At 47.5% G+C, this 26,953-nt stretch overlaps 32 non-coding genes across 32 annotated transcripts; 29 read left to right on the top strand and 3 right to left on the bottom strand.

The window, feature by feature from the left end:
* The first annotated feature begins 1,005 nt into the window (after positions 1-1,005).
* trnan-guu (transfer RNA asparagine (anticodon GUU)) lies at positions 1,006-1,079 on the top strand. Its single transcript has one exon. It is a non-coding gene; the product is annotated as a tRNA-Asn (tRNA).
* A 1,091-nt stretch (positions 1,080-2,170) lies between these two features.
* Positions 2,171-2,244, top strand: trnan-guu (transfer RNA asparagine (anticodon GUU)). Its single transcript has one exon. It is a non-coding gene; the product is annotated as a tRNA-Asn (tRNA).
* A 615-nt stretch (positions 2,245-2,859) lies between these two features.
* trnan-guu (transfer RNA asparagine (anticodon GUU)) lies at positions 2,860-2,933 on the top strand. Its single transcript has one exon. It is a non-coding gene; the product is annotated as a tRNA-Asn (tRNA).
* A 441-nt stretch (positions 2,934-3,374) lies between these two features.
* Positions 3,375-3,448, top strand: trnan-guu (transfer RNA asparagine (anticodon GUU)). Its single transcript has one exon. It is a non-coding gene; the product is annotated as a tRNA-Asn (tRNA).
* A 605-nt stretch (positions 3,449-4,053) lies between these two features.
* Positions 4,054-4,127, top strand: trnan-guu (transfer RNA asparagine (anticodon GUU)). Its single transcript has one exon. It is a non-coding gene; the product is annotated as a tRNA-Asn (tRNA).
* Positions 4,128-4,568: 441 nt separating this feature from the next.
* trnan-guu (transfer RNA asparagine (anticodon GUU)) lies at positions 4,569-4,642 on the top strand. Its single transcript has one exon. It is a non-coding gene; the product is annotated as a tRNA-Asn (tRNA).
* A 605-nt stretch (positions 4,643-5,247) lies between these two features.
* On the top strand, positions 5,248-5,321 carry trnan-guu (transfer RNA asparagine (anticodon GUU)). The gene has a single exon. It is a non-coding gene; the product is annotated as a tRNA-Asn (tRNA).
* Positions 5,322-5,936: 615 nt separating this feature from the next.
* On the top strand, positions 5,937-6,010 carry trnan-guu (transfer RNA asparagine (anticodon GUU)). The gene has a single exon. It is a non-coding gene; the product is annotated as a tRNA-Asn (tRNA).
* Positions 6,011-7,122: 1,112 nt separating this feature from the next.
* trnan-guu (transfer RNA asparagine (anticodon GUU)) lies at positions 7,123-7,196 on the top strand. The gene has a single exon. It is a non-coding gene; the product is annotated as a tRNA-Asn (tRNA).
* Positions 7,197-8,043: 847 nt separating this feature from the next.
* Positions 8,044-8,117, top strand: trnan-guu (transfer RNA asparagine (anticodon GUU)). The gene has a single exon. It is a non-coding gene; the product is annotated as a tRNA-Asn (tRNA).
* Positions 8,118-9,208: 1,091 nt separating this feature from the next.
* On the top strand, positions 9,209-9,282 carry trnan-guu (transfer RNA asparagine (anticodon GUU)). The gene has a single exon. It is a non-coding gene; the product is annotated as a tRNA-Asn (tRNA).
* A 615-nt stretch (positions 9,283-9,897) lies between these two features.
* On the top strand, positions 9,898-9,971 carry trnan-guu (transfer RNA asparagine (anticodon GUU)). The gene has a single exon. It is a non-coding gene; the product is annotated as a tRNA-Asn (tRNA).
* A 441-nt stretch (positions 9,972-10,412) lies between these two features.
* On the top strand, positions 10,413-10,486 carry trnan-guu (transfer RNA asparagine (anticodon GUU)). The gene has a single exon. It is a non-coding gene; the product is annotated as a tRNA-Asn (tRNA).
* Positions 10,487-11,091: 605 nt separating this feature from the next.
* trnan-guu (transfer RNA asparagine (anticodon GUU)) lies at positions 11,092-11,165 on the top strand. The gene has a single exon. It is a non-coding gene; the product is annotated as a tRNA-Asn (tRNA).
* Positions 11,166-12,256: 1,091 nt separating this feature from the next.
* trnan-guu (transfer RNA asparagine (anticodon GUU)) lies at positions 12,257-12,330 on the top strand. Its single transcript has one exon. It is a non-coding gene; the product is annotated as a tRNA-Asn (tRNA).
* Positions 12,331-12,945: 615 nt separating this feature from the next.
* On the top strand, positions 12,946-13,019 carry trnan-guu (transfer RNA asparagine (anticodon GUU)). Its single transcript has one exon. It is a non-coding gene; the product is annotated as a tRNA-Asn (tRNA).
* Positions 13,020-13,460: 441 nt separating this feature from the next.
* trnan-guu (transfer RNA asparagine (anticodon GUU)) lies at positions 13,461-13,534 on the top strand. The gene has a single exon. It is a non-coding gene; the product is annotated as a tRNA-Asn (tRNA).
* Positions 13,535-14,636: 1,102 nt separating this feature from the next.
* On the top strand, positions 14,637-14,710 carry trnan-guu (transfer RNA asparagine (anticodon GUU)). Its single transcript has one exon. It is a non-coding gene; the product is annotated as a tRNA-Asn (tRNA).
* An 847-nt stretch (positions 14,711-15,557) lies between these two features.
* Positions 15,558-15,631, top strand: trnan-guu (transfer RNA asparagine (anticodon GUU)). The gene has a single exon. It is a non-coding gene; the product is annotated as a tRNA-Asn (tRNA).
* A 1,091-nt stretch (positions 15,632-16,722) lies between these two features.
* Positions 16,723-16,796, top strand: trnan-guu (transfer RNA asparagine (anticodon GUU)). The gene has a single exon. It is a non-coding gene; the product is annotated as a tRNA-Asn (tRNA).
* Positions 16,797-17,411: 615 nt separating this feature from the next.
* Positions 17,412-17,485, top strand: trnan-guu (transfer RNA asparagine (anticodon GUU)). Its single transcript has one exon. It is a non-coding gene; the product is annotated as a tRNA-Asn (tRNA).
* A 440-nt stretch (positions 17,486-17,925) lies between these two features.
* Positions 17,926-17,999, top strand: trnan-guu (transfer RNA asparagine (anticodon GUU)). Its single transcript has one exon. It is a non-coding gene; the product is annotated as a tRNA-Asn (tRNA).
* A 605-nt stretch (positions 18,000-18,604) lies between these two features.
* trnan-guu (transfer RNA asparagine (anticodon GUU)) lies at positions 18,605-18,678 on the top strand. Its single transcript has one exon. It is a non-coding gene; the product is annotated as a tRNA-Asn (tRNA).
* Positions 18,679-19,283: 605 nt separating this feature from the next.
* trnan-guu (transfer RNA asparagine (anticodon GUU)) lies at positions 19,284-19,357 on the top strand. The gene has a single exon. It is a non-coding gene; the product is annotated as a tRNA-Asn (tRNA).
* Positions 19,358-20,252: 895 nt separating this feature from the next.
* trnan-guu (transfer RNA asparagine (anticodon GUU)) lies at positions 20,253-20,326 on the top strand. The gene has a single exon. It is a non-coding gene; the product is annotated as a tRNA-Asn (tRNA).
* A 1,091-nt stretch (positions 20,327-21,417) lies between these two features.
* Positions 21,418-21,491, top strand: trnan-guu (transfer RNA asparagine (anticodon GUU)). The gene has a single exon. It is a non-coding gene; the product is annotated as a tRNA-Asn (tRNA).
* Positions 21,492-22,106: 615 nt separating this feature from the next.
* Positions 22,107-22,180, top strand: trnan-guu (transfer RNA asparagine (anticodon GUU)). The gene has a single exon. It is a non-coding gene; the product is annotated as a tRNA-Asn (tRNA).
* Positions 22,181-22,795: 615 nt separating this feature from the next.
* Positions 22,796-22,869, top strand: trnan-guu (transfer RNA asparagine (anticodon GUU)). Its single transcript has one exon. It is a non-coding gene; the product is annotated as a tRNA-Asn (tRNA).
* A 1,297-nt stretch (positions 22,870-24,166) lies between these two features.
* trnak-cuu (transfer RNA lysine (anticodon CUU)) lies at positions 24,167-24,239 on the top strand. Its single transcript has one exon. It is a non-coding gene; the product is annotated as a tRNA-Lys (tRNA).
* Positions 24,240-24,691: 452 nt separating this feature from the next.
* Positions 24,692-24,765, bottom strand: trnan-guu (transfer RNA asparagine (anticodon GUU)). The gene has a single exon. It is a non-coding gene; the product is annotated as a tRNA-Asn (tRNA).
* A 464-nt stretch (positions 24,766-25,229) lies between these two features.
* trnan-guu (transfer RNA asparagine (anticodon GUU)) lies at positions 25,230-25,303 on the bottom strand. Its single transcript has one exon. It is a non-coding gene; the product is annotated as a tRNA-Asn (tRNA).
* A 155-nt stretch (positions 25,304-25,458) lies between these two features.
* On the bottom strand, positions 25,459-25,531 carry trnak-cuu (transfer RNA lysine (anticodon CUU)). Its single transcript has one exon. It is a non-coding gene; the product is annotated as a tRNA-Lys (tRNA).
* Between the last annotated feature and the right edge of the window lie 1,422 nt (positions 25,532-26,953).

Genomic DNA, 26,953 nt, shown 5'->3' on the forward strand with positions numbered 1-26,953 from the left:
GGTCGTTTGATGAAGCCAGTCAACTGTTTTATCAAGGGTGATATACTTCTTTGGGGTGGTGTTGTCCGGCCGCAACTGCATACTGGCTGCCATCCAAGGATCATATAACTGTTACTGCCAGGTAATGCAGAACGCTGAACAAGCGTGCAGTGCAACTGTTATAACAGTTATGTTGCTTATACCATGTTATAACCAAGCATGTTATAACCATGGCATAACCAAATATGTTATAACCAGGACGGTTGTTTGATGAACGCAGTCAACCGTTTTATCAAGGGTGATATGCATCTTTGGGGTGGTGTTGTTCTTCAATAACTGCATACTTACTGCCAAGTTCATTACCCACCAGTCACATATTTTAAACAATCAAGGCGGTATGCAGAGGACGTACCAGAGCACCTCCATCCAGCTACCCGGTCCTCTCTCGACGTCCCTGCTTGGCTTTACTCAGTCTCTGTTGCACATTCGTTTACCCCACAACCAAAAAGATTGGAACACCCTCCCCCAGTCCCCCGTCCAGTCTCGACACGTGTGGTGACATACTTCTTTGGGGTGGTGTTGTCCGTCCGCAACTGCATACTGGCTGCCATCCAAGGACCATATAACTGTTACTGCCAGGTAATGCAGAACGCTGAACAAACGTGCAGTGCAACTGCTGCCTCAGAATGCGATGGTTACACAATAGTCTCAATTGTACATTTGGTCATTTGACAAACCCAGTCAACCGTTTTATCAAGGGTAATATGCTTCTTTGGGGTGCTGGTTGTTCCTCCACAACTTAATACTGATTTCCAAGTTCATTACCTACCAGTCACATATTTTAAACATTAAGGGCTACCGTATGGAGAAGAAGTACCAGAGCACCTCCAGACAGCCACCTGGTCCTCTCTTGACCCCCCTGCTGGGCTTTGCTCTGTCTCTGTGGCACAATCGTTGACCACACAACCAAAAACACCCTCCCGCAGCCGCCTTCCTGTCTCGACACATGTGGGTTGCACGTTGTCAGTCTCTGTGGCGCAATCGGTTAGCGCGTTCGGCTGTTAACCGAAAGGTTGGTGGTTCAAGCCCACCCAGGGACGATATCGCTGGTAATGCAGAATGCTGCACAAGCGTGCAGAGCAACTGCTGCCTCAGAAAGCAATTGTGTTGTTTCACAATAGTGTTCATGCTATACTTGGTTGTTTGATGAAGCCAGTCAACCGTTTTATCAAGGGTGATATACTTCTTTGGAGTGGTGTTGTCCGTCCGCAACTGCATACTGGCTGCCATCCAAGGACCATATAACCGTTACTGCCAGGTAATGCAGAACGCTGAACAAACGTGCAGTGCAACTGCTACCTCAGAATGCGATGGTTTCACAAGCATGTTATAACCATGGCATAACCAAATATGTTATAACCAGGACGGTTGTTTGATGAACGCAGTCAACCGTTTTATCAAGGGTGATATTCATCTTTGGGGTGGTGTTGTTCTTCAGCAACTGCATACTTACTGCCAAGTTCATTACAAACCAGTCACATATTTTAAACAATCAAGGCGGTATGCAGAGGAAGTACCAGAGCACCTCCATCCAGCTACCCGGTCCTCTCTCGACGTCCCTGCTTGGCTTTACTCAGTCTCTGTTGCACATTCGTTTACCCCACAACCAAAAAGATTGGAACACCCTCCCCCAGTCCCCCGTCCAGTCTCGACACGTGTGGTGACATACTTCTTTGGGGTGGTGTTGTCCGTCCGCAACTGCATACTGGCTGCCATCCAAGGACCATATAACTGTTACTGCCAGGTAATGCAGAACGCTGAACAAACGTGCAGTGCAACTGCTGCCTCAGAATGCGATGGTTTCACAATAGTCTCAGTTCTACTTTTGCTCATTTGACAAACCCAGTCAACCGTTTTATCAAGGGTAATATGCTTGTTTGGGGTGCTGGTTGTTCCTCCGCAACTTAATACTGATTTCCAAGTTCATTACCTACCAGTCACATATTTTAAACAATAAGGGCTACCGTATGGAGAGGAAGTACCAGAGCACCTCCAGACAGCCACCTGGTCATCTCTCGACCCCCCTGCTGGGCTTTGCTCTGTCTCTGTGGCACAATCGTTGACCACACAACCAAAAACACCCTCCCGCAGCCGCCTTCCTTTCTCGACACATGTGGGTTGCACGTTGTCAGTCTCTGTGGCGCAATCGGTTAGCGCGTTCGGCTGTTAACCGAAAGGTTGGTGGTTCAAGCCCACCCAGGGACGATATCGCTGTTATTGCCAGGTAATGCAGAATGCTGCACAAGCGTGCAGAGCAACTGCTGCCTCAGAAAGCAATTGTGTTGTTTCACAATAGTGTTCATGCTATACTTGGTCGTTTGATGAAGCCAGTCAACCGTTTTATCAAGGGTGATATACTTCTTTGGGGTGGTGTTGTCCGTCCGCAACTGCATACTGGCTGCCATCCAAGGACCATATAACTGTTACTGCCAGGTAATGCAGAACGCTGAACAAACGTGCAGTGCAACTGCTGCCTCAGAATGCGATGGTTACACAATAGTCTCAATTGTACATTTGGTCATTTGACAAACCCAGTCAACCGTTTTATCAAGGGTAATATGCTTCTTTGGGGTGCTGGTTGTTCCTCCGCAACTTAATACTGATTTCCAAGTTCATTACCTACCAGTCACATACTTTAAACAATAAGGGCTACCGTATGGAGAGGAAGTACCAGAGCACCTCCAGACAGCCACCTGGTCCTCTCTCGACCCCCCTGCTGGGCTTTGCTCTGTCTCTGTGGCACAATCGTTGACAACACAACCAAAAACACCCTCCCGCAGCCGCCGTCCTGTCTCGACACATGTGGGTTGCACGTTGTCAGTCTCTGTGGCGCAATCGGTTAGCGCGTTCGGCTGTTAACCGAAAGGTTGGTGGTTCAAGCCCACCCAGGGACGATATCACTGTTATTGCCAGGTAATGCAGAATGCTGCACAATCTTGCAGTGCAACTGTTATAACAGTTATGTTGCTTATACCATGTTATAATCAAGCATGTTATAACCATGGCATAACCAAATATGTTATAACCAGGACGGTTGTTTGATGAACGCAGTCAACCGTTTTATCAAGGGTGATATGCATCTTTGGGGTGCTGGTTGTTCCTCCGCAACTTAATACTGATTTCCAAGTTCATTACCTACCAGTCACATATTTTAATAATAAGGGCTACCGTATGGAGAGGAAGTACCAGAGCACCTCCAGACAGCCACCTGGTCCTCTCTCGATCCCCCTGCTGGGCTTTGCTCTGTCTCTGTGGCACAATCGTTGACCACACAACCAAAAACACCCTCCGGCAGCCGCCGTCCTGTCTCGACACATGTGGGTTGCAGGTTGTCAGTCTCTGTGGCGCAATCGGTTAGCGCGTTCGGCTGTTAACCGAAAGGTTGGTGATTCAAGCCCACCCAGGGACGATATCACTGGTAATGCAGAATGCTGCACAAGCGTGCAGAGCAACTGCTTCCTCAGAAAGCAATTGTGTTGTTTCACAATAGTGTTCATGCTATACTTGGTTGTTTGATGAAGCCAGTCAACCGTTTTATCAAGGGTGATATACTTCTTTGGGGTGGTGTTGTCCGTCCGCAACTGCATACTGGCTGCCATCCAAGGACCATATAACTGTTACTGCCAGGTAATGCAGAACGCTGAACAAACGTGCAGTGCAACTGCTGCCTCAGAATGTGATGGTTACACAATAGTCTCAATTCTACATTTGGTCATTTGACAAACCCAGTCAACCGTTTTATCAAGGGTAATATGCTTCTTTGGGGTGCTGGTTGTTCCTCCACAACTTAATACTGATTTCCAAGTTCATTACCTACCAGTCACATATTTTAAACAATAAGGGCTACCGTATGGAGAGGAAGTACCAGAGCACCTCCAGACAGCCACCTGGTCCTCTCTCGACCCCCCTGCTGGGCTTTGCTCTGTCTCTGTGGCACAATCGTTGACAACACAACCAAAAACACCCTCCCGCAGCCGCCGTCCTGTCTCGACACATGTGGGTTGCACGTTGTCAGTCTCTGTGGCGCAATCGGTTAGCGCGTTCGGCTGTTAACCGAAAGGTTGGTGGTTCAAGCCCACCCAGGGACGATATCACTGTTATTGCCAGGTAATGCAGAATGCTGCACAAGCGTGCAGTGCAACTGTTATAACAGTTATGTTGCTTATACCATGTTATAACCAAGCATGTTATAACCATGGCATAACCAAATATGTTATAACCAGGACGGTTGTTTGATGAACGCAGTCAACCGTTTTATCAAGGGTGATATGCATCTTTGGGGTGCTGGTTGTTCCTCCGCAACTTAATACTGATTTCCAAGTTCATTACCTACCAGTCACATATTTTAATAATAAGGGCTACCGTATGGAGAGGAAGTACCAGAGCACCTCCAGACAGCCACCTGGTCCTCTCTCGATCCCCCTGCTGGGCTTTGCTCTGTCTCTGTGGCACAATCGTTGACCACACAACCAAAAACACCCTCCGGCAGCCGCCGTCCTGTCTCGACACATGTGGGTTGCAGGTTGTCAGTCTCTGTGGCGCAATCGGTTAGCGCGTTCGGCTGTTAACCGAAAGGTTGGTGATTCAAGCCCACCCAGGGACGATATCACTGGTAATGCAGAATGCTGCACAAGCGTGCAGAGCAACTGCTTCCTCAGAAAGCAATTGTGTTGTTTCACAATAGTGTTCATGCTATACTTGGTTGTTTGATGAAGCCAGTCAACCGTTTTATCAAGGGTGATATACTTCTTTGGGGTGGTGTTGTCCGTCCGCAACTGCATACTGGCTGCCATCCAAGGACCATATAACTGTTACTGCCAGGTAATGCAGAACGCTGAACAAACGTGCAGTGCAACTGCTGCCTCAGAATGTGATGGTTACACAATAGTCTCAATTCTACATTTGGTCATTTGACAAACCCAGTCAACCGTTTTATCAAGTTTAATATGCTTCTTTGGGGTGCTGGTTGTTCCTCCGCAACTTAATACTGATTTCCAAGTTCATTACCTACCAGTCACATATTTTAAACATTAAGGGCTACCGTATGGAGAAGAAGTACCAGAGCACCTCCAGACAGCCACCTGGTCCTCTCTCGACCCCCCTGCTGGGCTTTGCTCTGTCTCTGTGGCACAATCGTTGACCACACAACCAAAAACACCCTCCCGCAGCCGCCTTCCTGTCTCGACACATGTGGGTTGCACGTTGTCAGTCTCTGTGGCGCAATCGGTTAGCGCGTTCGGCTGTTAACCGAAAGGTTGGTGGTTCAAACCCACCCAGGGACGATATCGCTGTTATTGCCAGGTAATGCAGAATGCTACACAAGCGTGCAGAGCAACTGCTGCCTCAGAAAGCAATTGTGTTGTTTCACAATAGTGTTCATGCTATGCTTGGTCGTTTGATCAAGCCAGTCAACCTTTTTATCAAGGGTGATATACTTCTTTGGGGTGGTGTTGTCCGTCCGCAACTGCATACTGGCTGCCATCCAAGGACCATATAACTGTTACTGCCAGGTAATGCAGAACGCTGAACAAACGTGCAGTGCAACTGCTGCCTCAGAATGCGATGGTTTCACAATAGTCTCAGTTCTACTTTTGCTCATTTGACAAACCCAGTCAACTGTTTTATCAAGGGTAATATGCTTGTTTGGGGTGCTGGTTGTTCCTCCGCAACTTAATACTGATTTCCAAGTTCATTACCTACCAGTCACATATTTTAAACAATAAGGGCTACCGTATGGAGAGGAAGTCCCAGAGCACCTCCAGACAGCCACCTGGTCCTCTCTCGACCCCCCTGCTGGGCTTTGCTCTGTCTCTGTGGCACAATCGTTGACCACACAACCAAAAACACCCTCCCGCAGCCGCCTTCCTTTCTCGACACATGTGGGTTGCACGTTGTCAGTCTCTGTGGCGCAATCGGTTAGCGCGTTCGCCTGTTAACCGAAAGGTTGGTGGTTCAAGCCCACCCAGGGACGATATCGCTGTTATTGCAAGGTAATGCAGAATGCTGCACAAGCGTGCAGAGCAACTGCTGCCTCAGAAAGCAATTGTGTTGTTTCACAATAGTGTTCATGCTGTACTTGGTCGTTTGATGAAGCCAGTCAACTGTTTTATCAAGGGTGATATACTTCTTTGGGGTGGTGTTGTCCGGCCGCAACTGCATACTGGCTGCCATCCAAGGATCATATAACTGTTACTGCCAGGTAATGCAGAACGCTGAACAAGCGTGCAGTGCAACTGTTATAACAGTTATGTTGCTTATACCATGTTATAACCAAGCATGTTATAACCATGGCATAACCAAATATGTTATAACCAGGACGGTTGTTTGATGAACGCAGTCAACCGTTTTATCAAGGGTGATATGCATCTTTGGGGTGGTGTTGTTCTTCAGCAACTGCATACTTACTGCCAAGTTCATTACCCACCAGTCACATATTTTAAACAATCAAGGCGGTATGCAGAGGAAGTACCAGAGCACCTCCATCCAGCTACCCGGTCCTCTCTTGACGTCCCTGCTTGGCTTTACTCAGTCTCTGTTGCACAATCGTTTACCCCACAACCAAAAAGATCGGAACACCCTCCCCCAGTCCCCCGTCCAGTCTCGACACGTGTGGTGACATACTTCTTTGGGGTGGTGTTGTCCGGCCGCAACTGCATACTGGCTGCCATCCAAGGACCATATAACTGTTACTGCCAGGTAATGCAGAACGCTGAACAAACGTGCAGTGCAACTGCTGCCTCAGAATGCGATGGTTTCACAATAGTCTCAGTTCTACATTTGGTCATTTGACAAACCCAGTCAACCGTTTTATCAAGGGTAATATGCTTCTTTGGGGTGCTGGTTGTTCCTCCGCAACTTAATACTGATTTCCAAGTTCATTACCTACCAGTCACATATTTTAAACAATAAGGGCTACCGTATGGAGAGGAAGTACCAGAGCACCTCCAGACAGCCACCTGGTCCTCTCTCTACCCCCCTGCTGGGCTTTGCTCTGTCTCTGTGGCACAATCGTTGACCACACAACCAAAAACACCCTCCCGCAGCCGCCTTCCTGTCTCGACACATGTGGGTTGCACGTCGTCAGTCTCTGTGGCGCAATCGGTTAGCGCGTTCGGCTGTTAACCGAAAGGTTGGTGGTTCAAGCCCACCCAGGGACGATATCGCTGTTATTGCCAGGTAATGCAGAATGCTGCACAAGTGTGCAGAGCAGCTGCTTCCCCAGAAAGCAACCACGACGATATCACTGTTATTGCCAGGTAATGCAGAATGCTGCACAAGCGTGCAGTGCAACTGTTATAACAGTTATGTTGCTTATACCATGTTATAACCAAGAATGTTATAACCATGGCATAACCAAATATGTTATAACCAGGACGGTTGTTTGATGAACGCAGTCAACCGTTTTATCAAGGGTGATATGCATCTTTGGGGTGGTGTTGTTCTTCAGCAACTGCATACTTACAATCGTTTACCCCACAACCAAAAAGATCGGAACACCCTCCCCCAGTCCCCCGTCCAGTCTCGACACGTGTGGTGACATACTTCTTTGGGGTGGTGTTGTCCGGCCGCAACTGCATACTGGCTGCCATCCAAGGACCATATAACTGTTACTGCCAGGTAATGCAGAACGCTGAACAAACGTGCAGTGCAACTGCTGCCTCAGAATGCGATGGTTTCACAATAGTCTCAGTTCTACATTTGGTCATTTGACAAACCCAGTCAACCGTTTTATCAAGGGTAATATGCTTCTTTGGGGTAATGGTTGTTCCTCCGCAACTTAATACTGATTTCCAAGTTCATTACCTACCAGTCACATATTTTAAACAATAAGGGCTACAGTATGGAGAGGAAGTACCAGAGCACCTCCAGACAGCCACCTGGTCCTCTCTCGACCCCCCTGCTGGGCTTTGCTCTGTCTCTGTGGCACAATCGTTGACCACACAACCAAAAACACCCTCCCGCAGCCGCCTTCCTGTCTCGACACATGTGGGTTGCACGTTGTCAGTCTCTGTGGCGCAATCGGTTAGCGCGTTTGGCTGTTAGCCGAAAGGTTGGTGGTTCAAGCCCACCCAGGGACGATATCGCTGGTAATGCAGAATGCTGCACAAGCGTGCAGAGCAACTGCTGCCTCAGAAAGCAATTGTGTTGTTTCACAATAGTGTTCATGCTATACTTGGTTGTTTGATGAAGCCAGTCAACTGTTTTATCAAGGGTGATATACTTCTTTGGAGTGGTGTTGTCCGTCCGCAACTGCATACTGGCTGCCATCCAAGGACCATATAACTGTTACTGCCAGGTAATGCAGAACGCTGAACAAACGTGCAGTGCAACTGCTGCCTCAGAATGCGATGGTTTCACAAGCATGTTATAACCATGGCATAACCAAATATGTTATAACCAGGACGGTTGTTTGATGAACGCAGTCAACCGTTTTATCAAGGGTGATATTCATCTTTGGGGTGGTGTTGTTCTTCAGCAACTGCATACTTACTGCCAAGTTCATTACAAACCAGTCACATATTTTAAACAATCAAGGCGGTATGCAGAGGAAGTACCAGAGCACCTCCATCCAGCTACCCGGTCCTCTCTCGACGTCCCTGCTTGGCTTTACTCAGTCTCTGTTGCACATTCGTTTACCCCACAACCAAAAAGATTGGAACACCCTCCCCCAGTCCCCCGTCCAGTCTCGACACGAGTGGTGACATACTTCTTTGGGGTGGTGTTGTCCGTCCGCAACTGCATACTGGCTGCCATCCAAGGACCATATAACTGTTACTGCCATGTAATGCAGAACGCTGAACAAACGTGCAGTGCAACTGCTGCCTCAGAATGCGATGGTTTCACAATAGTCTCAGTTCTACTTTTGCTCATTTGACAAACCCAGTCAACCGTTTTATCAAGGGTAATATGCTTGTTTGGGGTGCTGGTTGTTCCTCCGCAACTTAATACTGATTTCCAAGTTCATTACCTACCAGTCACATATTTTAAACAATAAGGGCTACCGTATGGAGAGGAAGTACCAGAGCACCTCCAGACAGCCACCTGGTCATCTCTCGACCCCCCTGCTGGGCTTTGCTCTGTCTCTGTGGCACAATCGTTGACCACACAACCAAAAACACCCTCCCGCAGCCGCCTTCCTTTCTCGACACATGTGGGTTGCACGTTGTCAGTCTCTGTGGCGCAAGCGGTTAGCGCGTTCGGCTGTTAACCGAAAGGTTGGTGGTTCAAGCCCACCCAGGGACGATATCGCTGTTATTGCCAGGTAATGCAGAATGCTGCACAAGCGTGCAGAGCAACTGCTGCCTCAGAAAGCAATTGTGTTGTTTCACAATAGTGTTCATGCTATACTTGGTCGTTTGATGAAGCCAGTCAACCGTTTTATCAAGGGTGATATACTTCTTTGGGGTGGTGTTGTCCGTCCGCAACTGCATACTGGCTGCCATCCAAGGACCATATAACTGTTACTGCCAGGTAATGCAGAACGCTGAACAAACGTGCAGTGCAACTGCTGCCTCAGAATGCGATGGTTACACAATAGTCTCAATTGTACATTTGGTCATTTGACAAACCCAGTCAACCGTTTTATCAAGGGTAATATGCTTCTTTGGGGTGCTGGTTGTTCCTCCGCAACTTAATACTGATTTCCAAGTTCATTACCTACCAGTCACATACTTTAAACAATAAGGGCTACCGTATGGAGAGGAAGTACCAGAGCACCTCCAGACAGCCACCTGGTCCTCTCTCGACCCCCCTGCTGGGCTTTGCTCTGTCTCTGTGGCACAATCGTTGACAACACAACCAAAAACACCCTCCCGCAGCCGCCGTCCTGTCTCGACACATGTGGGTTGCACGTTGTCAGTCTCTGTGGCGCAATCGGTTAGCGCGTTCGGCTGTTAACCGAAAGGTTGGTGGTTCAAGCCCACCCAGGGACGATATCACTGTTATTGCCAGGTAATGCAGAATGCTGCACAATCTTGCAGTGCAACTGTTATAACAGTTATGTTGCTTATACCATGTTATAACCAAGCATGTTATAACCATGGCATAACCAAATATGTTATAACCAGGACGGTTGTTTGATGAACGCAGTCAACCGTTTTATCAAGGGTGATATGCATCTTTGGGGTGCTGGTTGTTCCTCCGCAACTTAATACTGATTTCCAAGTTCATTACCTACCAGTCACATATTTTAATAATAAGGGCTACCGTATGGAGAGGAAGTACCAGAGCACCTCCAGACAGCCACCTGGTCCTCTCTCGATCCCCCTGCTGGGCTTTGCTCTGTCTCTGTGGCACAATCGTTGACCACACAACCAAAAACACCCTCCGGCAGCCGCCGTCCTGTCTCGACACATGTGGGTTGCAGGTTGTCAGTCTCTGTGGCGCAATCGGTTAGCGCGTTCGGCTGTTAACCAAAAGGTTGGTGATTCAAGCCCACCCAGGGACGATATCGCTGGTAATGCAGAATGCTGCACAAGCGTGCAGAGCAACTGCTTCCTCAGAAAGCAATTGTGTTGTTTCACAATAGTGTTCATGCTATACTTGGTTGTTTGATGAAGCCAGTCAACCGTTTTATCAAGGGTGATATACTTCTTTGGGGTGGTGTTGTCCGTCCGCAACTGCATACTGGCTGCCATCCAAGGACCATATAACTGTTACTGCCAGGTAATGCAGAACGCTGAACAAACGTGCAGTGCAACTGCTGCCTCAGAATGTGATGGTTACACAATAGTCTCAATTCTACATTTGGTCATTTGACAAACCCAGTCAACCGTTTTATCAAGGTTAATATGCTTCTTTGGGGTGCTGGTTGTTCCTCCGCAACTTAATACTGATTTCCAAGTTCATTACCTACCAGTCACATATTTTAAACATTAAGGGCTACCGTATGGAGAAGAAGTACCAGAGCACCTCCAGACAGCCACCTGGTCCTCTCTTGACCCCCCTGCTGGGCTTTGCTCTGTCTCTGTGGCACAATCGTTGACCACACAACCAAAAACACCCTCCCGCAGCCGCCTTCCTGTCTCGACACATGTGGGTTGCACGTTGTCAGTCTCTGTGGCGCAATCGGTTAGCGCGTTCGGCTGTTAACCGAAAGGTTGGTGGTTCAAGCCCACCCAGGGACGATATCGCTGGTAATGCAGAATGCTGCACAAGCGTGCAGAGCAACTGCTGCCTCAGAAAGCAATTGTGTTGTTTCACAATAGTGTTCATGCTATACTTGGTTGTTTGATGAAGCCAGTCAACCGTTTTATCAAGGGTGATATACTTCTTTGGAGTGGTGTTGTCCGTCCGCAACTGCATACTGGCTGCCATCCAAGGACCATATAACCGTTACTGCCAGGTAATGCAGAACGCTGAACAAACGTGCAGTGCAACTGCTGCCTCAGAATGCGATGGTTTCACAAGCATGTTATAACCATGGCATAACCAAATATGTTATAACCAGGACGGTTGTTTGATGAACGCAGTCAACCGTTTTATCAAGGGTGATATTCATCTTTGGGGTGGTGTTGTTCTTCAGCAACTGCATACTTACTGCCAAGTTCATTACAAACCAGTCACATATTTTAAACAATCAAGGCGGTATGCAGAGGAAGTACCAGAGCACCTCCATCCAGCTACCCGGTCCTCTCTCGACGTCCCTGCTTGGCTTTACTCAGTCTCTGTTGCACATTCGTTTACCCCACAACCAAAAAGATTGGAACACCCTCCCCCAGTCCCCCGTCCAGTCTCGACACGTGTGGTGACATACTTCTTTGGGGTGGTGTTGTCCGTCCGCAACTGCATACTGGCTGCCATCCAAGGACCATATAACTGTTACTGCCAGGTAATGCAGAACGCTGAACAAACGTGCAGTGCAACTGCTGCCTCAGAATGCGATGGTTTCACAATAGTCTCAGTTCTACTTTTGCTCATTTGACAAACCCAGTCAACCGTTTTATCAAGGGTAATATGCTTGTTTGGGGTGCTGGTTGTTCCTCCGCAACTTAATACTGATTTCCAAGTTCATTACCTACCAGTCACATATTTTAAACAATAAGGGCTACCGTATGGAGAGGAAGTACCAGAGCACCTCCAGACAGCCACCTGGTCATCTCTCGACCCCCCTGCTGGGCTTTGCTCTGTCTCTGTGGCACAATCGTTGACCACACAACCAAAAACACCCTCCCGCAGCCGCCTTCCTTTCTCGACACATGTGGGTTGCACGTTGTCAGTCTCTGTGGCGCAATCGGTTAGCGCGTTCGGCTGTTAACCGAAAGGTTGGTGGTTCAAGCCCACCCAGGGACGATATCGCTGTTATTGCCAGGTAATGCAGAATGCTGCACAAGCGTGCAGAGCAACTGCTGCCTCAGAAAGCAATTGTGTTGTTTCACAATAGTGTTCATGCTATACTTGGTCGTTTGATGAAGCCAGTCAACCGTTTTATCAAGGGTGATATACTTCTTTGGGGTGGTGTTGTCCGTCCGCAACTGCATACTGGCTGCCATCCAAGGACCATATAACTGTTACTGCCAGGTAATGCAGAACGCTGAACAAACGTGCAGTGCAACTGCTGCCTCAGAATGCGATGGTTACACAATAGTCTCAATTGTACATTTGGTCATTTGACAAACCCAGTCAACCGTTTTATCAAGGGTAATATGCTTCTTTGGGGTGCTGGTTGTTCCTCCACAACTTAATACTGATTTCCAAGTTCATTACCTACCAGTCACATATTTTAAACAATAAGGGCTACCGTATGGAGAGGAAGTACCAGAGCACCTCCAGACAGCCACCTGGTCCTCTCTCGACCCCCCTGCTGGGCTTTGCTCTGTCTCTGTGGCACAATCGTTGACAACACAACCAAAAACACCCTCCCGCAGCCGCCGTCGTGTCTCGACACATGTGGGTTGCACGTTGTCAGTCTCTGTGGCGCAATCGGTTAGCGCGTTCGGCTGTTAACCGAAAGGTTGGTGGTTCAAGCCCACCCAGGGACGATATCACTGTTATTGCCAGGTAATGCAGAATGCTGCACAAGCGTGCAGTGCAACTGTTATAACAGTTATGTTGCTTATACCATGTTATAACCAAGCATGTTATAACCATGGCATAACCAAATATGTTATAACCAGGACGGTTGTTTGATGAACGCAGTCAACCGTTTTATCAAGGGTGATATGCATCTTTGGGGTGCTGGTTGTTCCTCCGCAACTTAATACTGATTTCCAAGTTCATTACCTACCAGTCACATATTTTAATAATAAGGGCTACCGTATGGAGAGGAAGTACCAGAGCACCTCCAGACAGCCACCTGGTCCTCTCTCGATCCCCCTGCTGGGCTTTGCTCTGTCTCTGTGGCACAATCGTTGACCACACAACCAAAAACACCCTCCCGCAGCCGCCTTCCTGTCTCGACACATGTGGGTTGCACGTTGTCAGTCTCTGTGGCGCAATCGGTTAGCGCGTTCGGCTGTTAACCGAAAGGTTGGTGGTTCAAGCCCACCCAGGGACGATATCGCTGGTAATGCAGAATGCTGCACAAGCGTGCAGAGCAACTGCTGCCTCAGAAAGCAATTGTGTTGTTTCACAATAGTGTTCATGCTATACTTGGTTGTTTGATGAAGCCAGTCAACCGTTTTATCAAGGGTGATATACTTCTTTGGAGTGGTGTTGTCCGTCCGCAACTGCATACTGGCTGCCATCCAAGGATCATATAACTGTTACTGCCAGGTAATGCAGAACGCTGAACAAGCGTGCAGTGCAACTGTTATAACAGTTATGTTGCTTATACCATGTTATAACCAAGCATGTTATAACCATGGCATAACCAAATATGTTATAACCAGGACGGTTGTTTGATGAACGCAGTCAACCGTTTTATCAAGGGTGATATGCATCTTTGGGGTGGTGTTGTTCTTCAGCAACTGCATACTTACTGCCAAGTTCATTACCCACCAGTCACATATTTTAAACAATCAAGGCGGTATGCAGAGGAAGTACCAGAGCACCTCCATCCAGCTACCCGGTCCTCTCTTGACGTCCCTGCTTGGCTTTACTCAGTCTCTGTTGCACAATCGTTTACCCCACAACCAAAAAGATCGGAACACCCTCCCCCAGTCCCCCGTCCAGTCTCGACACGTGTGGTGACATACTTCTTTGGGGTGGTGTTGTCCGTCCGCAACTGCATACTGGCTGCCATCCAAGGACCATATAACTGTTACTGCCAGGTAATGCAGAACGCTGAACAAACGTGCAGTGCAACTGCTGCCTCAGAATGCGATGGTTTCACAATAGTCTCAGTTCTACATTTGGTCATTTGACAAACCCAGTCAACCGTTTTATCAAGGGTAATATGCTTCTTTGGGGTGCTGGTTGTTCCTCCGCAACTTAATACTGATTTCCAAGTTCATTACCTACCAGTCACATATTTTAAACAATAAGGGCTACCGTATGGAGAGGAAGTACCAGAGCACCTCCAGACAGCCACCTGGTCCTCTCTCTACCCCCCTGCTGGGCTTTGCTCTGTCTCTGTGGCACAATCGTTGACCACACAACCAAAAACACCCTCCCGCAGCCGCCTTCCTGTCTCGACACATGTGGGTTGCACGTTGTCAGTCTCTGTGGCGCAATCGGTTAGCGCGTTCGGCTGTTAACCGAAAGGTTGGTGGTTCAAGCCCACCCAGGGACGATATCGCTGTTATTGCCAGGTAATGCAGAATGCTGCACAAGTGTGCAGAGCAGCTGCTTCCCCAGAAAGCAACCACGACGATATCACTGTTATTGCCAGGTAATGCAGAATGCTGCACAAGCGTGCAGTGCAACTGTTATAACAGTTATGTTGCTTATACCATGTTATAACCAAGAATGTTATAACCATGGCATAACCAAATATGTTATAACCAGGACGGTTGTTTGATGAACGCAGTCAACCGTTTTATCAAGGGTGATATGCATCTTTGGGGTGGTGTTGTTCTTCAGCAACTGCATACTTACAATCGTTTACCCCACAACCAAAAAGATCGGAACACCCTCCCCCAGTCCCCCGTCCAGTCTCGACACGTGTGGTGACATACTTCTTTGGGGTGGTGTTGTCCGGCCGCAACTGCATACTGGCTGCCATCCAAGGACCATATAACTGTTACTGCCAGGTAATGCAGAACGCTGAACAAACGTGCAGTGCAACTGCTGCCTCAGAATGCGATGGTTTCACAATAGTCTCAGTTCTACATTTGGTCATTTGACAAACCCAGTCAACCGTTTTATCAAGGGTAATATGCTTCTTTGGGGTAATGGTTGTTCCTCCGCAACTTAATACTGATTTCCAAGTTCATTACCTACCAGTCACATATTTTAAACAATAAGGGCTACAGTATGGAGAGGAAGTACCAGAGCACCTCCAGACAGCCACCTGGTCCTCTCTCGACCCCCCTGCTGGGCTTTGCTCTGTCTCTGTGGCACAATCGTTGACCACACAACCAAAAACACCCTCCCGCAGCCGCCTTCCTGTCTCGACACATGTGGGTTGCACGTTGTCAGTCTCTGTGGCGCAATCGGTTAGCGCGTTTGGCTGTTAACCGAAAGGTTGGTGGTTCAAGCCCACCCAGGGACGATATCGCTGGTAATGCAGAATGCTGCACAAGCGTGCAGAGCAACTGCTGCCTCAGAAAGCAATTGTGTTGTTTCACAATAGTGTTCATGCTATACTTGGTTGTTTGATGAAGCCAGTCAACTGTTTTATCAAGGGTGATATACTTCTTTGGAGTGGTGTTGTCCGTCCGCAACTGCATACTGGCTGCCATCCAAGGACCATATAACTGTTACTGCCAGGTAATGCAGAACGCTGAACAAACGTGCAGTGCAACTGCTGCCTCAGAATGCGATGGTTTCACAAGCATGTTATAACCATGGCATAACCAAATATGTTATAACCAGGACGGTTGTTTGATGAACGCAGTCAACCGTTTTATCAAGGGTGATATTCATCTTTGGGGTGGTGTTGTTCTTCAGCAACTGCATACTTACTGCCAAGTTCATTACAAACCAGTCACATATTTTAAACAATCAAGGCGGTATGCAGAGGAAGTACCAGAGCACCTCCATCCAGCTACCCGGTCCTCTCTCGACGTCCCTGCTTGGCTTTACTCAGTCTCTGTTGCACATTCGTTTACCCCACAACCAAAAAGATTGGAACACCCTCCCCCAGTCCCCCGTCCAGTCTCGACACGTGTGGTGACATACTTCTTTGGGGTGGTGTTGTCCGTCCGCAACTGCATACTGGCTGCCATCCAAGGACCATATAACTGTTACTGCCAGGTAATGCAGAACGCTGAACAAACGTGCAGTGCAACTGCTGCCTCAGAATGCGATGGTTTCACAATAGTCTCAGTTCTACTTTTGCTCATTTGACAAACCCAGTCAACCGTTTTATCAAGGGTAATATGCTTGTTTGGGGTGCTGGTTGTTCCTCCGCAACTTAATACTGATTTCCAAGTTCATTACCTACCAGTCACATATTTTAAACAATAAGGGCTACCGTATGGAGAGGAAGTACCAGAGCACCTCCAGACAGCCACCTGGTCATCTCTCGACCCCCCTGCTGGGCTTTGCTCTGTCTCTGTGGCACAATCGTTGACCACACAACCAAAAACACCCTCCCGCAGCCGCCTTCCTTTCTCGACACATGTGGGTTGCACGTTGTCAGTCTCTGTGGCGCAATCGGTTAGCGCGTTCGGCTGTTAACCGAAAGGTTGGTGGTTCAAGCCCACCCAGGGACGATATCGCTGTTATTGCCAGGTAATGCAGAATGCTGCACAAGCGTGCAGAGCAACTGCTGCCTCAGAAAGCAATTGTGTTGTTTCACAATAGTGTTCATGCTATACTTGGTCGTTTGATGAAGCCAGTCAACCGTTTTATCAAGGGTGATATACTTCTTTGGGGTGGTGTTGTCCGTCCGCAACTGCATACTGGCTGCCATCCAAGGACCATATAACTGTTACTGCCAGGTAATGCAGAACGCTGAACAAACGTGCAGTGCAACTGCTGCCTCAGAATGCGATGGTTACACAATAGTCTCAATTGTACATTTGGTCATTTGACAAACCCAGTCAACCGTTTTATCAAGGGTAATATGCTTCTTTGGGGTGCTGGTTGTTCCTCCGCAACTTAATACTGATTTCCAAGTTCATTACCTACCAGTCACATACTTTAAACAATAAGGGCTACCGTATGGAGAGGAAGTACCAGAGCACCTCCAGACAGCCACCTGGTCCTCTCTCGACCCCCCTGCTGGGCTTTGCTCTGTCTCTGTGGCACAATCGTTGACAACACAACCAAAAACACCCTCCCGCAGCCGCCGTCCTGTCTCGACACATGTGGGTTGCACGTTGTCAGTCTCTGTGGCGCAATCGGTTAGCGCGTTCGGCTGTTAACCGAAAGGTTGGTGGTTCAAGCCCACCCAGGGACGATATCACTGTTATTGCCAGGTAATGCAGAATGCTGCACAAGCGTGCAGTGCAACTGTTATAACAGTTATGTTGCTTATACCATGTTATAACCAAGCATGTTATAACCATGGCATAACCAAATATGTTATAACCAGGACGGTTGTTTGATGAACGCAGTCAACCGTTTTATCAAGGTGATATGCATCTTTGGGGTGCTGGTTGTTCCTCCGCAACTTAATACTGATTTCCAAGTTCATTACCTACCAGTCACATATTTTAATAATAAGGGCTACCGTATGGAGAGGAAGTACCAGAGCACCTCCAGACAGCCACCTGGTCCTCTCTCGATCCCCCTGCTGGGCTTTGCTCTGTCTCTGTGGCACAATCGTTGACCACACAACCAAAAACACCCTCCGGCAGCCGCCGTCCTGTCTCGACACATGTGGGTTGCAGGTTGTCAGTCTCTGTGGCGCAATCGGTTAGCACGTTCGGCTGTTAACCGAAAGGTTGGTGATTCAAGCCCACCCAGGGACGATATCGCTGGTAATGCAGAATGCTGCACAAGCGTGCAGAGCAACTGCTTCCTCAGAAAGCAATTGTGTTGTTTCACAATAGTGTTCATGCTATACTTGGTTGTTTGATGAAGCCAGTCAACCGTTTTATCAAGGGTGATATACTTCTTTGGGGTGGTGTTGTCCGTCCGCAACTGCATACTGGCTGCCATCCAAGGACCATATAACTGTTACTGCCAGGTAATGCAGAACGCTGAACAAACGTGCAGTGCAACTGCTGCCTCAGAATGTGATGGTTACACAATAGTCTCAATTCTACATTTGGTCATTTGACAAACCCAGTCAACCGTTTTATCAAGGTTAATATGCTTCTTTGGGGTGCTGGTTGTTCCTCCGCAACTTAATACTGATTTCCAAGTTCATTACCTACCAGTCACATATTTTAAACATTAAGGGCTACCGTATGGAGAAGAAGTACCAGAGCACCTCCAGACAGCCACCTGGTCCTCTCTTGACCCCCCTGCTGGGCTTTGCTCTGTCTCTGTGGCACAATCGTTGACCACACAACCAAAAACACCCTCCCGCAGCCGCCTTCCTGTCTCGACACATGTGGGTTGCACGTTGTCAGTCTCTGTGGCGCAATCGGTTAGCGCGTTCGGCTGTTAACCGAAAGGTTGGTGGTTCAAGCCCACCCAGGGACGATATCGCTGGTAATGCAGAATGCTGCACAAGCGTGCAGAGCAACTGCTGCCTCAGAAAGCAATTGTGTTGTTTCACAATAGTGTTCATGCTATACTTGGTTGTTTGATGAAGCCAGTCAACCGTTTTATCAAGGGTGATATACTTCTTTGGAGTGGTGTTGTCCGTCCGCAACTGCATACTGGCTGCCATCCAAGGACCATATAACTGTTACTGCCAGGTAATGCAGAACGCTGAACAAACGTGCAGTGCAACTGCTACCTCAGAATGTGATGGTTACACAATAGTCTCAATTCTACATTTGGTCATTTGACAAACCCAGTCAACCGTTTTATCAAGGTTAATATGCTTCTTTGGGGTGCTGGTTGTTCCTCCGCAACTTAATACTGATTTCCAAGTTCATTACCTACCAGTCACATATTTTAAACATTAAGGGCTACCGTATGGAGAAGAAGTACCAGAGCACCTCCAGACAGCCACCTGGTCATCTCTCGACCCCCCTGCTGGGCTTTGCTCTGTCTCTGTGGCACAATCGTTGACCACACAACCAAAAACACCCTCCCGCAGCCGCCGTCCTGTCTCGACACATGTGGGTTGCACGTTGTCAGTCTCTGTGGCGCAATCGGTTAGCGCGTTCGGCTGTTAACCGAAAGGTTGGTGGTTCAAGCCCACCCAGGGACGATATCACTGTTATTGCCAGGTAATGCAGAATGCTGCACAATCTTGCAGTGCAACAGTTATGTTGCTTATACCATGTTATAACCAAGCATGTTATAACCATGGCATAACCAAATATGTTATAACCAGGACGGTTGTTTGATGAACGCAGTCAACCGTTTTATCAAGGGTGATATGCATCTTTGGGGTGGTGTTGTTCTTCAGCAACTGCATACTTACTGCCAAGTTCATTACCCACCAGTCACATATTTTAAACAATCAAGGCGGTATGCAGAGGAAGTACCAGAGCACCTCCATGCAGCTACCCGGTCCTCTCTCGACGTCCCTGCTTGGCTTTACTCAGTCTCTGTTGCACAATCGTTTACCCCACAACCAAAAAGATCGGAACACCCTCCCCCAGTCCCCCGTCCAGTCTCGACACGTGTGGTGACATACTTCTTTGGGGTGGTGTTGTTCGGCCGCAACTGCATACTGGCTGCCATCCAAGGACCATATAACTGTTACTGCCAGGTAATGCAGAACGCTGAACAAACGTGCAGTGCAACTGCTGCCTCAGAATGCGATGGTTTCACAATAGTCTCAGTTCTACATTTGGTCATTTGACAAACCCAGTCAACCGTTTTATCAAGGGTAATATGCTTCTTTGGGGTGCTGGTTGTTCCTCCGCAACTTAATACTGATTTCCAAGTTCATTACCTACCAGTCACATACTTTTAAACAATAAGGGCTACCGTATGGAGAGGAAGTACCAGAGCACCTCCAGACAGCCACCTGGTCATCTCTCGACCCCCCTGCTGGGCTTTGCTCTGTCTCTGTGGCACAATCGTTGACCACACAACCAAAAACACCCTCCCGCAGCCGCCTTCCTGTCTCGACACATGTGGGTTGCACGTTGTCAGTCTCTGTGGCGCAATCGGTTAGCGCGTTCGGCTGTTAACCGAAAGGTTGGTGGTTCAAGCCCACCCAGGGACGATATCGCTGGTAATGCAGAATGCTGCACAAGCGTGCAGAGCAACTGCTGCCTCAGAAAGCAATTGTGTTGTTTCACAATAGTGTTCATGCTATACTTGGTTGTTTGATGAAGCCAGTCAACCGTTTTATCAAGGGTGATATACTTCTTTGGAGTGGTGTTGTCCGTCCGCAACTGCATACTGGCTGCCATCCAAGGACCATATAACTGTTACTGCCAGGTAATGCAGAACGCTGAACAAACGTGCAGTGCAACTGCTGCCTCAGAATGCGATGGTTTCACAAGCATGTTATAACCATGGCATAACCAAATATGTTATAACCAGGACGGTTGTTTGATGAACACAGTCAACCGTTTTATCAAGGGTGATATTCATGTTTGGGGTGGTGTTGTTCTTCAGCAACTGCATACTTACTGCCAAGTTCATTACAAACCAGTCACATATTTTAAACAATCAAGGCGGTATGCAGAGGAAGTACCAGAGCACCTCCATCCAGCTACCCGGTCCTCTCTCGACGTCCCTGCTTGGCTTTACTCAGTCTCTGTTGCACATTCGTTTACCCCACAACCAAAAAGATTGGAACACCCTCCCCCAGTCCCCCGTCCAGTCTCGACACGTGTGGTGACATACTTCTTTGGGGTGGTGTTGTCCGGCCGCAACTGCATACTGGCTGCCATCCAAGGACCATATAACTGTTACTGCCAGGTAATGCAGAACCCTGAACAAACGTGCAGTGCAACTGCTGCCTCAGAATGCGATGGTTTCACAATAGTCTCAGTTCTACATTTGGTCATTTGACAAACCTAGTCAACCGTTTTGTCAAGGGTAATATGCTTCTTTGGGGTGCTGGTTGTTCCTCCGCAACTTAATACTGATTTCCAAGTTCATTACCTACCAGTCACATATTTTAAACAATGAGGGCTACCGTATGGAGAGGAAGTACCAGAGCACCTCCAGACAGCCACCTGGTCCTCTCTCGACCCCCCTGCTGGGCTTTGCTCTGTCTCTGTGGCACAATCGTTGACCACACAACCAAAAACACCCTCCCGCAGCCGCCGTCCTGTCTCGACTCATGTGGGTTGCACGTTGTCAGTCTCTGTGGCGCAATCGGTTAGCGCGTTCGGCTGTTAACCGAAAGGTTGGTGGTTCAAACCCACCCAGGTACGATATCGCTGTTATTGCCAGGTAATGCAGAATGCTACACAAGCGTGCAGAGCGACTGCTGCCTCAGAAAGCAATTTTGTTGTTTCACAATAGTGTTCATGCTATACTTGGTCGTTTGATGAAGCCAGTCAACCTTTTTATCAAGGGTGATATACTTCTTTGGGGTGGTGTTGTCCGTCCGCAACTGCATACTGGCTGCCATCCAAGGACCATATAACTGTTACTGCCAGGTAATGCAGAACGCTGAACAAACGTGCAGTGCAACTGCTGCCTCAGAATGCGATGGTTTCACAATAGTCTCAGTTCTACTTTTGCTCATTTGACAAACCCAGTCAACCGTTTTATCAAGGGTAATATGCTTGTTTGGGGTGCTGGTTGTTCCTCCGCAACTTAATACTGATTTCCAAGTTCATTACCTACCAGTCACATATTTTAAACAATAAGGGCTACCGTATGGAGAGGAAGTCCCAGAGCACCTCCAGACAGCCACCTGGTCATCTCTCGACCCCCCTGCTGGGCTTTGCCCTGTCTCTGTGGCACAATCGTTGACCACACAACCAAAAACACCCTCCCGCAGCCGCCTTCCTTTCTCGACACATGTGGGTTGCACGTTGTCAGTCTCTGTGGCGCAATCGGTTAGCGCGTTCGGCTGTTAACCGAAAGGTTGGTGGTTCAAGCCCACCCAGGGACGATATCGCTGTTATTGCCAGGTAATGCAGAATGCTGCACAAGCGTGCAGAGCAACTGCTGCCTCAGAAAGCAATTGTGTTGTTTCACAATAGTGTTCATGCTATACTTGGTCGTTTGATGAAGCCAGTCAACTGTTTTATCAAGGGTGATATACTTCTTTGGGGTGGTGTTGTCCGTCCGCAACTGCATACTGGCTGCCATCCAAGGACCATATAACTGTTACTGCCAGGTAATGCAGAACGCTGAACAAACGTGCAGTGCAACTGCTGCCTCAGAATGCGATGGTTACACAATAGTCTCAATTGTACATTTGGTCATTTGACAAACCCAGTCAACCGTTTTATCAAGGGTAATATGTTTCTTTGGGGTGCTGGTTGTTCCTCCACAACTTAATACTGATTTCCAAGTTCATTACCTACCAGTCACATATTTTAAACAATAAGGGCTACCGTATGGAGAGGAAGTACCAGAGCACCTCCAGACAGCCACCTGGTCCTCTCTCGACCCCCCTGCTGGGCTTTGCTCTGTCTCTGTGGCACAATCGTTGACAACACAACCAAAAACACCCTCCCGCAGCCGCCGTCCTGTCTCGACACATGTGGGTTGCACGTTGTCAGTCTCTGTGGCGCAATCGGTTAGCGCGTTCGGCTGTTAACCGAAAGGTTGGTGGTTCAAGCCCACCCAGGGACGATATCACTGTTATTGCCAGGTAATGCAGAATGCTGCACAAGCGTGCAGTGCAACTGTTATAACAGTTATGTTGCTTATACCATGTTATAACCAAGCATGTTATAACCATGGCATAACCAAATATGTTATAACCAGGACGGTTGTTTGATGAACGCAGTCAACCGTTTTATCAAGGGTGATATGCATCTTTGGGGTGGTGTTGTTCTTCAGCAACTGCATACTTACTGCCAAGTTCATTACCCACCAGTCACATATTTTAAACAATCAAGGCGGTATGCAGAGGAAGTACCAGAGCACCTCCATCCAGCTACCCGGTCCTCTCTCGACGTCCCTGCTTGGCTTTACTCAGTCTCTGTTGCACAATCGTTTACCCCACAACCAAAAAGATCGGAACACCCTCCCCCAGTCCCCCGTCCAGTCTCGACACGTGTGGTGACATACTTCTTTGGGGTGGTGTTGTCCGGCCGCAACTGCATACTGGCTGCCATCCAAGGACCATATAACTGTTACTGCCAGGTAATGCAGAACGCTGAACAAACGTGCAGTGCAACTGCTGCCTCAGAATGCGATGGTTTCACAATAGTCTCAGTTCTACTTTTGCTCATTTGACAAACCCAGTCAACCGTTTTATCAAGGGTAATATGCTTCTTTGGGGTAATGGTTGTTCCTCCGCAACTTAATACTGATTTCCAAGTTCATTACCTACCAGTCACATATTTTAAACAATAAGGGCTACCGTATGGAGAGGAAGTACCAGAGCACGTCCAGACAGCCACCTGGTCCTCTCTCGACCCCCCTGCTGGGCTTTGCTCTGTCTCTGTGGCACAATCGTTGACCACACAACCAAAAACACCCTCCCGCCGCTGCCGTCCTGTCTCGACACATGTGGGTTGCACATCGTCAGTCTCTGTGGCGCAATCGGTTAGCGCCACAGAGACGCTAACCGATTGCGTCTTTCGGCTAACGCGTTCGGCTGTTAACCGAAAGGTTGGTGGTTCAAGCCCACCCAGGGACGATATCACTGTTATTGCCAGGTAATGCAGAATGCTTCACAATCTTGCAGTGCAACTGTTATAACAGTTATGTTGCTTATACCATGTTATAACCAAGCATGTTATAACCATGGCATAACCAAATATGTTATAACGTTGTTATAACTGAAAGGTTGGTGGTTCAAGCCCACCCAGGGACGATATCAATAGTCTCTGCTTGATGTCAGGGTATGGGAATTCTTCGGAGAATGTTACTCAGGAATCAAACCCTTCATCTGATCCAAGCCCCAACTGTTGGGCTAGTAGCCCGGCTAGCTCAGTCGGTAGAGCATGAGACTCTTAATCTCAGGGTCGTGGGTTCGAGCCCCACGTTGGGCGCTTTGAAATTTTCTTTTTTCTTTTCCTACCATATTCGGAGAAGTAGTTCATAAGTGTTACCTTATTTAAAAGAAATAAATCCATTAATTTGAATTTATTAAAACAGAAACTTTTCAATATGTGTTTGTGAAATACCAAACCGTGTAGTGGTAAATTTTTACTGTCTTTAGGCTGTGCTTCACACGTGGTTTAGATATGGATCCCAAAGGTTGATTCTTTTCATCTGTTTCTCCCAGTGAAAATGCTACATGCAGATGAACAACATCAACCTTTTGTGATTTATTTACCTGAATGATTGAGTATGCATCAAGATGTTTGAATTCAAAATACATCTAAAGCAGTTACATGCAGGATACCTTTCCTTGTCTCAGTGTTTCTGATTCCAGCTCTTCCCCGTTGCATTACAAACATCTATAATCTTTTATTTTAAGTAAGACTGGAATAAAAAAACACGTCCCTGGGTGGGCTCGAACCACCAACCTTTCGGTTAACAGCCGAACGCGCTAACCGATTGCGCCACAGAGACGACATGGCACATCCCTGATTGTTTCCCTTCCCTTGTTGTTGAGCGCAAACACAGCAATACTATGGCAAAGCCAGTGCAGGGGCACATATTGTCTCTGTGGCGCAATCGGTTTGCGCGTTAGGCTGCTAACGAAAGGTTGGTTGTTCGAGCCCACTCAGGGACGATGATTGCTCCTTTTTTTTATGTTTTTGTGACAAGACAAGCAAACACGGGAAAATAAAAATGGAGGAACGCCACAAGCGCTCAAGTTAGGGGGATGGGCAGCAGCAGAAAGGGAAGGCACGAGACTGCAGTTTCTCTGTACTACCCGAAATACAGTATTTCTGTAATTGTAGAGTAATTATCTATGTTGTGAATAATGTTTTACAAGTGGGGTGGGGATCCAGAAATTACTACAAAGCTTTGTAAAGTTGCATTAACCCAAAGACATGAAGAAAAAGAAAGAAAAAACAAAATCAAATTGTCGTCCCTGGGTGGGCTCGAACCACCAACCTTTCGGTTAACAGCCGAACGCGCTAACCGATTGCGCCACAGAGACCAGATGGTAAAAATCACAGAGGGACTAATTTTGAAAGTTACAAGGGGTAGTATACAGCTTTTTTAGCGTTTTTTTTTCTAAACATGGAAGGCAGATCATGCGGTCACTGAAGAAAAAAAAAATTCAGGTAATGACACCTGGGAATAAAAACATTTCGCCCAACGTGGGGCTCGAACTCACGACCCTGAGATTAAGAGTCTCATGCTCTACCGACTGAGCTAGCCGGGCTGATGATTAGTGACATAGTAATAAGTAGATCAAGTATTATGAATTAACACATGGAAAGTGTGTTTAAAAGAAAAGCCTCCCCGATATCTTTACATTTTAAAATAGTGAGCTCTGTTAAATTAAGACGCTGCCATTCCTTCCAATCACGCCCATTCAAGTTTCACTGTAGTTGCCCATGTGAACATTGAAGTCTTCCAGTAGAACAACAGTCACCAGATGAGGTGCTCTCCAGCACCCCACCCAGTTACTCCAAGAAGGCTGGGTACTCTGAACTGTTATTCTGACGTACCTGCTATTAATCTCTGTCTCTCTTCCACAGCGTGTCTTTATCCTGTTTGCCTTCTGTCATCTGCAGCGACCGGCTGCCCCTCCCTGAGCCTGCTTCTGCCGGAGGTTTCTTCCCGTTAAAAGGGAGTTTTTACTGTCGCCAAAGTGCCTGCTCATAGGGGGTGAAATTATTGCTGTGTTTTTCTCTATATCTATTATTGTAGGATCTACTGTACAACATAAAGCGCCTTGAGTTGACTGTTGTTGTGATTTAACGCTATATAAATAAAATTTAATTGAATTGACATGTTTTCAAATCATATTTATCATTGTTGTTATCAGTGTTTTTCTTCTTCCTTGTCTGTTTTGATATAACGTGTAATGTTATGTAAGATGCAAGGTGCCTTAAGCCATGATTGTTTATTAAAGAATATGATAAATGCTTTCAAATGCCTTTGTTATTAGCTTTTGACGTTTTCCACTAATCTGTTCCCAAATTTAAAATTTACACGTGTGAAAGGTCAAATTTTAGTGTATCACGCCAATTTAACGTGACTGTAAAAGCTAGCTAAAACTGCAAGTTTACGGTGTCGCATCTACGTGGCAGCCTTCAGTCACCAGTTATTAACCTGACATTAACATTAGCATTGTTTTCCAATAAACTCTAAACAGTTCAACTGAAACACGTCACTAAATTCTTCTAGGTTCAAGATAATCTTACCTTAAGGTTTGGCTTGATGTTACAAGTTAACTCCGCTAGCTGGCTGAAAACTCAAACTTGAGCTTACCGACTTTCACGCGCTCGGTGCGGGTGTTTATTTGCCATACAGGAAATAAACAACAAATACAAAAATAATAATAAAATAAAGGTAGGGGGAACAACTTCACCTTGGGTAATAATTTAACGTCGTTTAACAAGGTTTACCGACACTTAATAACAGGCTGACACCTTCTCATCAAGCACGTTTTCCTCTGTTCGCGGAGGAGCATTAATGCAAGGGTACAGTATAGTCCCAAACCACGTCTTTTGCGAAATATTGTCCGGGGACCACCACCGGCCAGAGGGCCACTTTGAATCCGCCCGGCCATGTCATAAATAAAAGCAGCATAATGTTATTGAATGGCAAAGCAAATGACTGCACGTGCGCACCAAGG

Source organism: Neolamprologus multifasciatus, chromosome 3 (genome assembly GCF_963576455.1).
Source record: "Neolamprologus multifasciatus chromosome 3, fNeoMul1.2, whole genome shotgun sequence".
In the NCBI taxonomy this organism is placed as follows: domain Eukaryota; kingdom Metazoa; phylum Chordata; class Actinopteri; order Cichliformes; family Cichlidae; genus Neolamprologus; species Neolamprologus multifasciatus.